Source organism: Anabrus simplex, chromosome 14 (genome assembly GCF_040414725.1).
Source record: "Anabrus simplex isolate iqAnaSimp1 chromosome 14, ASM4041472v1, whole genome shotgun sequence".
Lineage (NCBI taxonomy): Eukaryota > Metazoa > Arthropoda > Insecta > Orthoptera > Tettigoniidae > Anabrus > Anabrus simplex.
This window is the reverse complement of record NC_090278.1, coordinates 13,015,875-13,030,929: the sequence shown is the minus strand read 5'-3', so window position 1 is coordinate 13,030,929 and position 15,055 is coordinate 13,015,875.

Here is a 15,055-nt window from a genome sequence, read left to right as displayed (position 1 = left end):
TTTGGAGCCCCAGCACTCGTTCATTTACTCGTTGCTTGTTGAGATTTAGGTAATCGTGAGACGGTGGTGGTGATTATTGTTCTAAGAGGAAGTACAACTGGACAACCATCCTCTATTAACACTAATCAGAGGGAAAACGGAGAAGTGAAGGTATCGGCAAAATAGAGGGAGGACTCTCAAACCGTGGAGAAGCCTCATACCAGACTCAGCTAGCGGAACCGTGGTCACCAAACGACACTCCCAAGTTGACAGTCCTTGATCTCCCTTAAAATCGCCTCATACTACAGGCAGGGAATACAGCCCCACGTCGTGGAGAATGGAGCCGGAATAAAGACGTGACAGTGAACGGGTTAAGGCATTTCCACTCCCCTATTTGAATAAGTTACCCTGAAAACTCGAAAGTGACATTCTATTTTCGCTCGGGAGCTATCATTTTGAATGTCTGTTTAGTCTCAAGCAGCGATGATAGCCACTTAATATCCTTGTACTAAAAGGTACAAAACAGACAAATGAATTTCCTTCTGGCATACCCATGTAAAAAACTCAGTGGTTCTCTGAAGACTCGCGTCCTACGATTATTGTAGCTTTACTGCATTCAGAAATTAATTTCTGCTCGGGTAATTAATTGAACCCAATCACTTTTAATTTGCACTTTTCCCATCACAGCTTAGTTACAGCATAACTAAAATGTTTCCACAGAGCTAGTGACCACATAACAGTCGGGAGAAAATGGGATCAAACCCCACCTCAGCAAAATTGAATATTAATTTCTGTGGTTTCCAAATTGCACACCAGGCAAACTAAGGCCAGTGTAACTTCCTTCCCTATGTCATTGTCACCGTAAGACCTGTCCGTGTCGGTCTGAGAAAATACTGGGTGAACATCTAATAGTGAACCTGCCACCTGATGACTGCCCTAAATGCAGATCAGTGGCGACTGTCTGAAAGTTGCACCCTCCTTTTTCAATACCACGGTTATTCATAAACGCATCAAGGAATCAAATGCGGCATTTCTTGGGGGAATGTTTGCAAAGGATTTGTTGGAAGTAAGAGCTAAAATGTTTAGATTGAAATGCATAATATCGCATAGTGCAACTAGTGACCCACTCAAGCTTCCTATGGGTTCAATAGTTTCTTTGTAGCGACAGGCCTCTTATGTCATTGGGCGTTCTCCCCTGTGCATAGCTCAGTATGACAGCCGTCAGCTCCCTCCTTTCAACCTGTGTTATGTTCAAACCCATTCTGCCATTTCAATGAAACCACGGCAGCATAACATATAGCTTGGGTTCGATTCCAGTTAAGTGGTTAAAAAGTTATATGCGGCTCCATTGGGGGTGCACCTGAAATTAGCTGCACTAATTCAGGGTGAGGACGCGAGTTTACTGAGCCAACAGCTTTTCAAACCAAATATTCAATGCAAAATATATTTTTATCGTCATAAGTTCATTGAGATCATTCATTATTATTTTGATAAATACTATGTAATTAATATCAAAATATGGTTTCTAATTTCAAGCCTGATTTTATACCCTAGTAAAATCACATTTCAAGCACTGGGATAAGTGGATCATTAGTCTGCCTTATTCTCCGCTGACACAGCCACTTGCATCGATTCTCACTTTCACACCTGTTTAAAAAGTAATTCAAATACTTCTGCAGGGATCAGTGCAGGAACTACTGAAAGCGTAAGCGTGGTGGTGAGGAGTGAAAACATGAAAATTATAAGATGACTGATGTGCTTGTCATTAGTGTGATGGGAAAATTACGTACATTACTTCAAGTTTCCCATCTGTGCCATATCTGAAGGCTACCTACCTAAGTGAGATCAAGCTACATATTTCCTTGCCAGCGTCTTCAACGGTAACGTTCCTCGAGGTCACATACCTGGATGATCTATGGTGCTGACTATCCACACTGTCCTCAGCCTGTAGAGCGGCTTCAACCACTTAATTCGACGATACTGTTTATTACTCTATTCAACTCCCAATTAGAGAGCGGCATATGGTCTGCACCCCTCGGGAACAAAGGAGGCAGAGAGCTGCTAATTTAATCACAAGGAAGATGGGGCTGGGGCCAGCACTAACTCATATTTAACAGTTTTATTACCTTGAAACAATTTATTTACATTGGTACAAGCCTTAGCATAGAATACCATTCGCTTCCAGGCAACGACACAACACAGAGTTCTTTGTTACCGGAAGAATCCCTCACTGTTGTAGCACTGAACCTCCTGAGAGGAGGAAGGGCTCCTCCTCACCTCCAAGGCGCAGGTAAGGATCGTACTACGGATAGAGGGAGACATACTAGATTACTGTTGTGTGTCCAAGTAACTTACTTATTCAATGAGCACTGCTCTAGGAAGCGTACCACCTCATGGTGCCTTCCCCCCTCCGTTTGGCAAGGGTTAGAGCTGTGCAACTATTAGTCTTTGCATTGAAACTAGTGGGGTCTTGTGTGATGAGGTATCTCACTATATCGAGGTGACCCCACTGAGCAGCTTGTACAAGAGTAGTACCCAGCAACTCCCCAGTAACACCTCCCTCCTCCACCAGGTACATCACCACCTCCACGTGGCCCTGTACGGCTGACAAGGAAAGTGCAGGCACTCCTTGTCTGTGGGTAATAATGTTCACATCAATGACACTCATTCCAAAGGACATTCCTCTCGACCTCGATTTTCTCCTTTCCTACCAGTGCCTCCACAACATGCAGCTGTCCCCTTCTTCATCATGGTTCAAATCGGTACGTTTCCAGTCCACACAGGGATTTCTTGCAAGAAGGAAATTCACCACATTGATATATCCCTGATCAGCGGACCAATATAGAATTTGCCGAAGGATTTCGTGACCTGGTTCGTACTGGACGAGCAGTTCCCGCCACCATGTACCTTCCTCTCTTTTCCGCCAATCCTCTCTCTCTGGAGAGGAGGTTTCTCTCTCATCTCGCAAGCCAGCTCTCTCTTCTCAACAACCTTCTCTCTGTCCTTACATGCTCTTTCCTTATCCTCCTCTCTCTTCTTACATGCTCTCCCCAACTCCTCTCTTCTTACGTGCTTTCTCCACATCCTTTGCTTTCTTCTCAAATGCCTCTTCCCTCTGTTCTATCACTATCTCACTCTTTTTCAGCACATCTTCCCATGAACTCGTGCTGTTCTCTGTCTCCTTAGGCGTTTTCACCAATTCTTCCACTTATCTGGTGTCATCTTCCAGCTGCAATTCCCTAATCTCCACATGTTCCGCCAGTGACCATTGTAGTGCCGCACATAGTCGTACCGAGTCTGGAACACACAATAACACCACAAATTAACAGAGAGTCCTCCTTTGAGCGGTTTACATGGGATCATGTTAATGAAACTGGCCACCATGAGAATTACCTGAAAGGAAATTGATTAAGTTACGAAGTGCTGCAGACATGGCAACCCTATTATAATGTTCAAGAAACCTACTTCGTCAGCTGAGTGGCACTGTAGTCACATTGCTAACAAAGAAAGAAAGAATAAATTGCACGCTAAAAGGATGATTTAAACATTGAATTTATTTTGCAATGTAGAGCCTCACCTGCCACACGTTTTATATTGAACTACCCGTATTTCTCAATGTTCATGGTTGAATGTTTACTTCTAGGATTGTCACGGCCTGTCAATTATCTATGATGTGATTTTTTGGAGATTTCTTTGCTGAGAGAGAAATTTATATTCTTCACTTTTTAATTTTAGTTTTAAAGTTAATATACCGGTATATTTCATTAAACATTCTATTATTCTGTCTTAGGTTTCTTGGCAGCTCAGGTTGTCTACGGAATAGTTCATCCTTTCAAAGTAATAGCAACCCTCGATTACCTATTCAAAGAAAGTTAAACAACTATAATTAATGCCAGGCTTAGCTTGAGGTACTCTAACCGCTATTACCACGCTCGGAACCTAAGAGCTCATAACACCCCTTTTTAGTTGCTTCTTAGAGCAGTATTCCATCACCCTCCTACCTATGTGACATCACTCCACCGAGAGTCGCAAGTTAGGAAGGGCATCCGGTTAGGAGGATAGAACCTCGAACTGGGGTAATACGTGAAAAAAGCCCTAGCACAGCCTTCACCGGCTTAGTGCCATAAGATCCCTTGTATACGCGTGCTTCTACTTACTTGTGTCAGGCCACTCACTCTTATCTATCGTATCCTACCTTCTTCGGTTAACTCTCGTTCTTTTGCGACCCCCACGCTATTACGTTTACGAGTGATAAGGTGTCCTTAATATCCACGCCTTTCGTAGCTCTTGTCTTTCTGTGGCTGATACCTTGCGCGGTCGCTCCACTCCTCAAGACCTAAGGTCGCTTTTCAGCGTTAAGCCTCAATGAATAAAGCATATTGTATATTAAGTCTTACACCATCTCCCTGGTACCATGTCAAGTCCCAGGAGGTTAACGCGTGGTCAACGCGATTTTAGGCCTGCAGGAGAATCGAATGTGAAGTGTAGGTAGGGATTTCATTCCATATTCGGGAATTCTGATAATACGCGAAATCCTGCAGAGCTAAATTCCGGCACAACATTATTTTTTACCTATTATATTGGGTATTCAGTACAAAGATAGGTTAGGTCTTCCTGCGTGATTGTACCTAAGTTGCGAACTTATAGAAAAAATGAACTTTGTATTCCATGTGTCAGCAAATACATCCAAACTAGTCAACTTGCACGAGCAGTTACTTTTTTTGCTGATATGTGCATCCTAGGTTCAACATTTCTAGAATTTCCAAGATGCTTCCCAATATTACGCCCCCAATGAATAAAATATTTGTATTACACCATATCCCTAGTCCTATGTGTAGCCATCAGCTTCCACAAATCTCAGCATCAAAGTCGAATCTCAAACTTGAGACTGTAACGCCCTTGTAAAGTTAAGCCTGGCGTCAAACGCATGGGTTAACCTAGCACTTTTGACCATAATCACGTCAGCAATTAGGTCTTGAGATGTTAACGCGTGGGTGAGACGGGGTGATGTACTGGTCATCCTCCACAGTTGTATCCCCCGACCCCCAGAGTCTGTAGCTCCAGGACACTGCCCTTGAGGCGGTAGAGGTGGGATCCCTCGGTAAGTCCAATGTAAAAAACGACCCTGGAGGGCAAACAGATAAAGAAGAAGAAGAAGAAGAATAAGAAGGAGGAATTAGGGAATTGCCTCTATAAGGCTCTGTGTATGCCTATTTACCCCTGTGTCCTAGCACAGCTCTCCCCTGAGTTAGCCCTCCCTATTAATCACCCTTACGACTGGCAGTACACCATTGATGCAATTTTACCCCTCCACCTCACCTCATAAAAATGATGATCTGAGTGGAGTGACGTCACCGCGAACAAGCTTGGGCCTGTAGCTGAAGACTCCAAGTTCTCTCAAGTCAGGTGTCTTGCGTCATAACACACTGTGGCATTCCTTTACAACGCCAGATAGGAAAAAATACAACTTAGCTCGCAAAGTCATTCTTTTTTTTTTCTGCTGACATGTAGACGTCTCCACATTTACTGTAGTCAGTACATCTTCATCGTACACATATTTCAATCAGGGTGAGGATATTTGAAATGCACTTAAGCTCTTTTAGTTTTTGAGTTTATGTCAACTCCACGTTCGAATCCTTTGGAGTGGCATTTACTCTGCTCACCTAGGGTTGAAGTGCCCCCTACAAGAGTTAGCCAAGGAGGTTAGATAGACGACAGCTTAGCACACAATATGCCTAGACTCAGATACAGACCCCCGTGATTTCGCCAATGCAGACACAACAACAGCACAGGTTGCTCGGCTCCTACCTAAGGAAAGGGTGCCCCTGGAGGAGCTTTACTCCTCTAGAACCCCACCATATCAGAATGAAGTGTCCTACAAGAGTTGGCTCAGGAGGTTAGATAGACAACAGCTTAGCACACAACATGTCTAGACTAAAACTAAATACCCCTAGTTCACCAATGCAGATACAACAACAGTACAGGATGCTCGGCTTTTACTTAAGGCAAGAGTGCCCCTGGAGTAGCTTTACTCTTTTAGGACACCACTACATCAGAATAAAGTGTCCTACAAGAGTTGGCCAAGGGGGTTAGATAGACAACAACTTAATATACATCATGCCTAGACTCAGCTAAAGCCCCAGTTCGCTAACCCATGCTCTCTCAAGTCAGGCATCTCTTTTAGTAGCCTCTTTCGACAGTATTCCATAAGATAACGGCATCCTATTGTCTGAAGGTGTCAGAGGACGTAACACGTGTCTAGTATCATAATCTCCAGAAATCCCTTCTACAGCTGTAGTGTTGTATCCAAGGGACAAGCTAAACCTTGGTATAAAATTTCCTACTTTCAGCTGGAAAAGTCAATGGTGCTTCAATGTGGTAGCAAATACTTGTACTGAATTGTGGATTTGTGACAATTAGGCCTGTATTCTACAGAGTCCTTGCGGTTACCCCGATAAGTCTTAAACTTATTACCGTATTATAAGTTCAATATTAATAGTTCATGGTGTAGGTTACTGTAGTCACGTACTTCAACAGATGAGTTCGGGATACAAGTTGCTACAGAATAGGTGTGGCCACCTCAAGTATATTCTGAGTTGTAGCCCTCCCTGTGAAAAGCCACTGCAGTGAGCTCAGTTTGATCAACGGCATTCTGTGAGAAAGAATTCCCAGACCACACTATCTTTTCATCGGTCTGTTTTCACATCAACTTTGCTGCATGGGAGTGAAAGCTGGGTGGATGTCGGGGTACATTATTTATGAGATATAAGTAACAGACCTGAAAGTGGTGAGAATGACTGCTGGTACAATCAGGTGGAAACAATGGCAGAAGGATATTCGGAATGAGGGTAGTTCAATTCCAATTCGTATAGTACAGCTGCTGATTTAATTTGGCTTTGGTGGTGGGTTCATGTTTGGCGAGTGGCGAAGAATAATGTACACTGCAAGAGAGGGTAAGAGAAGTACAGGGAGGACCAATACGACGATGGTTAGACTCAGTTCTTAACGAGATAACGATTAAAGCTATGAAACTAAATGAACCACAGAGGGTTGCAGACTGAACGCAAAATACGTGACAGTTGGAAATTAAGAAGTACTTATAAGACACACTTCTCGAGTCTTTGACAGTAATTTGTGTTTGTATCAAGCCTGTCCTTATTCCGAATACACTTACTTTATTCCTCCTTCCAAGATGCGCAGGGATGAAATGACGCCACTAGCTGCAGGAAAAGATGGCCGATACACAGTCTGGTCACGTGTCACAGCTTGTCGCTTCCATCAGAATACCTGATGTATTCAAACATGTGGAAAAAACAACTTCAGGAGAAAAAAATTAACAAGTAGATTTTGAGATAAAATAAACAACACTGAAATTACAAACAAACTTCAGAACTTGGCATTATAACATGAAATGTGATCACAGCGTACCATCCCACAAAATACTCTCAAGATTTCACAAATTACCTTTACTTCGCCGCCTGCATTGCTGCTAACGTCACTTCGTTTGCTACTGCGCTACTGACTTTATACGGCTACAGCTGCTACCTTCGCTCATTCTCCTCACTTCTGCAACCTGGGAACCTCTATGCCACTACAACATCATCTTATGATAAATGTGTTTGTGAACTTTCTACACTCGCCCTGTAACAGATCAGCCCTCCGCTTCTACAAATCAGTTCAATTCTGATAGCGGTGTGGTTCTGCTTTCGACGTATTTATGTGGACTTAACATCTTTGCTATCTGGACTCTTGTTCAGCACAGCATGGGTGAGAAAAGGTTTGACGAGCATTAAGTCCTCACAGTACGGCTTATTTACATTCATTTCAGCAGCTCCGTTAGCCTATCATCTACGAGTGTTTATTATGCTATCTCGAAATTTATGAAGTTCCCAGAGAAGCACAGTGATTACAGGTGGTTAACGATCCTTTGCATTATTTTGGTTACGTAACTGCGTGTGGCCATGTGCACTATTTTTCTTTACTTATGCCATTTTCAACTACGCGGGGCGGTTGCTTCGATTCATGTACCTTCCCCGAGTTCTCCTTTACCTTTTTCCAATGATGGGGTTCTTCCTTTTTAATGTTCGCCACTTCTTGTTATTGTTTATCTGAGATAAAGTAACTTTCACTGTTGTTATCTTTGCGACCATTCCAGTAATATGTGGTTACGAAAAGCAGTTACGAAAACGTAGTCACCTCAAATTCAAAATGAAGGGGAGCTCGAGAGGGTAAAGCACTCTCTATCCCCGATTTACAGTTGAAGTTATATGAAAAGATCGGAAATATTTACATGTTTCAATGGATAGTTTACATATTAAAGTTTTCGGACCTGCCCCGGGGGATAAACTGCTGAGCTGGCAAGAAATAAAGATGTTAAACGGCCATTACCTTGTTGAAAAACTGCTGCCTGAAGAAAGGGCGCTTCCCGCCCCCTGCTACATATTCACACATTGAGCTAGATGTTGTTCGAGTGGCGCCGAGACAAGAAAATCAGCAGTTTTTATACCCTCGCGGAAGATTCGAGACCTTTCATGAATAATTAAGACCCGCCCACTCAACTTTATTGGGTAGCTTAGAGTTACACATCGAATACACATCGAACCAGAAGATGAAACCTATGATTGGAGGAAAATTAATTACAGAAATTACTGATTGGCTAAATTGAAAACAGACGGAAAGAAAGGATTAATATTCCCACCCCTCCAATGACAGAACAAAATTTAGTAAAGACAAAACTTATGAATACCAAATTTCTTCAAAAAAGTTCCTTCACTTCGCACCAGGGTGCGTGATCATAATTTTTTAGTAGAGACATCTGTAAAGAATGTCCACACTTCTTGATCAATAAAAAACAAAAGCAAATCAAAAACACACAGTGACATCTTCAAATAAACAGTAGAGTAGGTTCAGTTGTTAAAGTTGAGGGTTTCTCCTGTAGAGAGGTACCTTAAGGCGGAAAATTAAAATGTGCGGCGTAGAGGTGTACCAACCGGTACAGTCAGAAAGTACCAAGTAGCATTGTTCGGGCCAAGGATAGAATCGACGATTGGAGTCCAGCTTCCAAGCCACTCCCAAGGATGATAGTCCCATAGGAGGCAGTTTAGATGGAGTCTCGGCCGGAACGAGGCGGGCCCATACCCCGCGGCGGCATCTCTCGCAGGTTGATACGATGTGGCCTCAGGTGAAGGTAGGGCACTGTAACATTGAACTTTGGGGCAAGATTAACTGACTCACAGACAGTGTTACATGTGATGCAGGTAAGGTTGGCGACTTTGGAGGACGAGTGCATGAAGTTTCTGACGCACGTTTGGAGGCAGTGTCCTTAATGGCAGAATTTAATGAAATAATTGAAGAGAATGTTTTCAAAAAAGTATTTAAACAAAAAATGAAAATTAAATTAGGATGTAACTTAAATACATACAACAATTCACAACCCGCAGGGGCAGGAGGCCTACTTATTCTAACTTGCTTATAAACTAATAAAACACTTAGAAAATAAATAAAATTAAATCTTTTCGTATCTCGTGTTACTCACCAAAAGGGTGATAGGAGTAAGGAAATCGAGTATAATGCAAGGTCCAGGAAATCTGGGGGCAAGCTTGCCCGCGGGAACAAAATGTTTAACCATAACCTGATCTCCAATTTTCTAAATTGGTGTGTCTTTGTCCATGGTCTTACCCAAGTTTTACTCTCTTATGAGAGGCCTTAAGATTATTTCCAGCTTTTCTCCATAAATACCGGATATTCTCTGGATCTATTGTATCTGGCAATAGCTCATTGATCGACTACAAATTTGCAAAGGAATATTTGGGACAAACTTAAACGTAAGAGAAAGTGGAGAAAATTTGTGAGGCTCATGATCTGCCCAGTTAAAGACTAATGGTAACCAGTGTAAGGAAGTGTCCCAACGAGAATGATCTTCTTGGTGGAAAGCAATAAGGGCAGGTCAAGGATTATGATTAAACCGATGAGCCAGGGATGGTTGTGGGTGGTGCGCAGACGTCGTAACATGTGAATAGAGAGATCGAAACAGAACTTACGAAATAAATTAGAGGGGAACGCATTAGCGTTATCAGAAGCAATATATTGACAGGGTCCAAAAAATGGAAAAGTAGTGTTGATACAAGAAGCAGTGGACTGATCAGTGCCAACCCAAGTCGGAGAAAGCAATGAGAACCGTGTGAAACCATCCACACACACACACAATAATGAATTTATTGCCATTCCCTTGAGATTGAGGGAAGGGTCAGACGTAATCGATGTTCAATCGCTAATTACAAAAGACTTACATGCTTTAACCAATTCCCTAATCTCGCCGTCCATACTCTTCCTGTTAAACATTTCTCCAGTTTTGAAGACGCCTAGATGTCCATCTAATGGGGCCTCATGGTAATAATTGAAAAATCATAGGCGCTAGAACAACTGGAACCACAATTTGCATCTTCTGATCATGCCTTGAAGGTCAACACAGAACCCCATTCATCAAAACATAATAAACAACATGTTCTCCAGAAGAAAGGGTTCCATAATAGGAGCCAGCAATGATCATCACGTTGGTATTTCGCTAAATCATGAAATATCAAAGGGGAATCAGTTAGAATGACACTTATAATAGGAGGTGTGCAAATAGAAGGCAAAGGGTGTTTCTTCGAGTCAACAACAACAGAATCGCCGGAAAACATTCGGCTTAATCCATCTGCGACCATATTTTCAGATCACCGAATATCTCACACGTCAAACTGAAACGCTCATATAAGATTCTCCCGGTATGATGGGGCCTAGCCTGAACCCACCTCAGAGAATGATTGTCAGTCTCTAATTGAAATTTAACATGTTCAAGGTAAAGACGGAAAGTTTCTAAGGGGAATGGGACGGACAGTGCTTCCAACTCGTACGTAGAGTACTTGGCCTCTTGAGGTGACAAGGTCCTAGACGCATGGGCGATTGGCCACCATTCCAGTTCAGATTCCTTAAGAAGAACCGCAGTGACCGCGGATGGAGAGGCGTCTGTGCGTGCAATTAACTTCTTGGAGAAATCTGGCGTAGCCAAGATCGGGCCGTAATCCTTCCAGCTTTCCTGATAGGGTGGTGTTAAACAATCTCTGTCCATGTAAGTCTCTCCCTCGGAGAACACTCTCTGGTCCCCTCCTCTTCTCTCTACGTCTATCTTCAATTGGTCCAGCCAACAGGTCTCCTTCCGCTGACTGTTTGTGCCATGTGTCAATGTGGTGTTCGAGTGCCTGGCATTCTCTTTACATGCCTGAACCATTTAAGTCTTACACACATTAGTCTTTTTTCCGAAGCGTGCTCTACTGCTTAAGATGATCTGACAGCCTCATTTGGCACGTGATGTTGCTGTGATTCCTGCATGGCATTCCTAAGAAATTTCGTTTCACAGGCCTACAATCTACTAAGTTCTACAGTCCGCAACGTACAGCTTTATGATGATGAGGTGGCCCGGATTTTGATGAAAAGTCATCTTTTTTTCTAAGTATTCAGAGACGATGCTTAGTGACAATTAAGTGTGTTCTGCAATAAATATTTTAGACATGGGAGGTTTTTAAAGGTCATCAAAATGCATTTGTCCCACATTTTCCAGAATTGCTTTTAGGTCCATTTTAAGTCTATTTTTTAAATCTTCATACTTTTATAGGTCATTTCTTATCAGATATAGTAAAACGTTCATTTTAAAGTTTCTTTAGTATCTGTGTTTCTAAACTATAAAAACATGTCAGCGTAAATATTCTTGGAATAACACATGTACTGTTGTTGTGCAGTGCTCATCTGTTTTTCTTGACCAAGATGTATTTATGTGTACAGTTCGAGTCACTGCTTTCTTCATGTGCAAGTGAGTGTTGCTTCGTTCTCAGATAAGTGCCGTATGCCTTGTGTCGAGTTTCGCTGTATTAGAAGTGTTGACAGCTAGACGTAGCTGTGTTCTCTGATCGTTTGCTCGGTTAACCGGCAACTATATGACTTTAAGGTGTGTGACTTTCCTTGTGCATTGCAATACTGAAATGCCAAAACAGAAGCAGTCAACTGCAAGCCATTTAAAACAGTTTATGTCAGAGTTCGGTGAAAACATATTCTCAACTGATGGAACTGTGTTGTTCTGTAAGGTGGCCAAAATTAAAGCCCTGCAGATAAAAGGTTTACCGTTCAACAACATTTTGGGCGCAATATACATTTCGGAGGTCTTGAAAATGTGAACAAAAGGAAAGTGTCCCAATCACTGGTAAAAGAAACTGCTTTGACGTCAAGTCATATTCCTTTCAGAAAGAATTATGAAAGTGTTTGTCAGTATTAGTAGGGCAGGGCGGGTTCTGACCCCGAGGTCAATGAGCCCTGGTAGTAGTGCAATGCCAATTCGCGGATTTTGCATAAGAGAGCGAGCTTAACCTCGCAGACGCTGACTTGGAGGGGCCTAACTTCACTTTTGCGGTCAGTTGCCCTTCCCGAAGTGGATTTTGCATAAGAGAGTAAGCCTAACCTCACAGTCGCCATCTTGCAGAGGTATGATCCCACTTTTACGGCCAGTTGCTCTTACCGACGCGGATTTTGCATAAGAGAGCAAGCCTAACATCACAGTCGCCATCTTGGAGGGGTCTAACCTCACTTTTACGGGCAGATGCCCTTCCCGACGGCATCCGTCGCCGTCTTGGAAGGTCCTAACCTCACTTTAACGGCTAGATGGCTTTCCGGATACCATCTTGGGTAGTAGGGCAAAGGGAATTAGCGGAATTATACGACGCCATCCTGAATAGTAGGCCAATGGTGGATTCGCAAGAGATAGCAAAAATAACCTCATGGAGGAGAATAATTACACAGGGCCTAGTTTTATGGTCAGATACCGTTCCCGATGCAATTTTGGAGGTTGCCAAACTACACAGGGATTAGTTTTACGGTCAGTCGACCTCCCAGTCGCCATTTTAATTTTCCCACCGCAGGGGGCACATATGGCCTAACCTAGTTTTACAGTGAAGTGCCCTTCCCGATGCCATCTTGGAGGGGCATGACTGCACAGGTCCTGGCTTTATAGTCAGACTCCCTTACCGACGTCATTTTTGAGGGTCCTAACTACACAGGGCACAGTTTTAATGTCAGATGACCTTCCCGTCGCCATGTTGATCCCTGCACCAGGGCGGGCACGTATGACATAACCTAGTTTTATGGCCAGATGCCCTTTCCGACGTCGTCTTGTAGGGACCTAACTAGACAGGATCCAGTTTTATGGACAGTTGTCCATCCCCGACGCCATCTTGGAGGGGCCTAACTACACAGGGCTTAGAGGCACAGTTTTACGGTTAGATATCCTTCCCGCCCGCCATTTTGGGGGACTCTAACTACACAGTCGCTATCTCGGGTCCAGTTTTACGTTAAGATGCCCCTCCCGTTGCTATTTTGGAGGGTCTAACTACACAGTCGCCATCTGTGATTTTAAAAGAGATCAGCTTAAGGGGAGACCTGGTGAGTTTTTGACCGAAGAGTGACCAAAATACGAAAAATATCCGTTAAAATAACTCCCATAGCTTCCTCCACCCACCTATAACATTTATATTTGCCTACACTTGTTTTTAAATGCTATTTTGGTGGCTCTTTTACGTGACAGCACAGACTTGCCATGTCCCCATTTTGAGTGGAGGGTGCTGGAAGCCCTTATTGCGAAGTTTTCTGTTTGAATTTGGCGCTGGAAATCAATTCACATAAGTAAAAGAGGGTACGTAAATGCCATCTGTTTTCATTTGGTCGTACTAGTTGCTAATAATCTATGTTTAGAATCTACAAGGAGTGAAAATATGTGAAGACTACAATGTTGTAATATTTAAAGACAGATGTTCAGTAGGCCCATATCTGTGGTACTAACTATGTGTGTCATACATTTTATGCATTTATACTAAACATATTGGACCTTGTCTTGAATATGCAGTAACCTATTTCCTGCTGCTGCCTTTACTCCTTGAAGTCATGACAGATTGTTTGTAAACACAGGTGACTACTTCACTCCAGATTTATGGCGAATTAAATTTACAATTTGAGTTCTGTAGCACAGTTATGGAGGAATCATACCGTCGGTGCCGTAAGCTAAAAGGAAGAAAGAGTAAGAGTAAGATTAAGAAAAGTGAAATTGGCCATATCAACTTTCAAAACAGGTGGGCAAAGGTACAAAATTCTAATCCAACAGCCCAGCAGGTCCTTGAGACCAATGAAGCTATTATGCATAATTGTAGCCCAGAGCCAGGGCCATCCAGTAAAATAACAGTGACATGTGAGAAATCAACTCCAGCCAACTCAACAAGCAGTAGGAAGCTCAGGTATTTTGAGATTAGCAAAGAAGTTGAGGAAAAATATAGTGGTGATGAATTTGTGCTTGTGCACTGCGACAGTTTACAATCCCTGTTTGGTAACCTACTGTGTGGTGAGTGTAGCAGCAAGGCACTTTCAGTTCAAACAAAAGAAAGGAAGGGCTTTAGCAGTAAACTTATTGTCAACTGCCGTTATGTTCATTCTTCAACCTACAGCATTCCTTGCACCAATGAGAATAGTGAAAGACCCTCCCATTGAAATCATCAGAAGAATGGTAGATGCATTTCTGGGAATAGGTGTAGGTCATGCTGCTAAAGATACATTCTGTGTTGCTATGGGAATGAAAGGCATGGCTGTCACCTCAAGAAACTACCAAGTAATACTGTAGTATTGAAAAACAAGAAACTTACTGAGTCTCGACAGATTGTACATAGGAAACACAGGTCCCTTGATTCTTCTCTAAAAGATGGGGACATAGTAGATATAGCTGTATCATATGATGGAGCATGGCATAAAAGGGGCCATACTTCCCTTTATGGGGTTGGATCTGTGATAGAAATTTTGACAGGACTAGTCATAGACTATGAAGTGATGTCTAAGTATTGTCACATGTGCAGTATCCCATCTGCAGAATTCAGTTGAATTGTCAGTGTGGCAAGAAGGGCATAAGAACAGTGGTGAATGTGGCGTCAATTTCGAAGGGTCATGTTATGCAATGGAAGTCATTGAAGCAGACCGAACATGGAAAATATCAATCTCAAAGTGCAGGCTG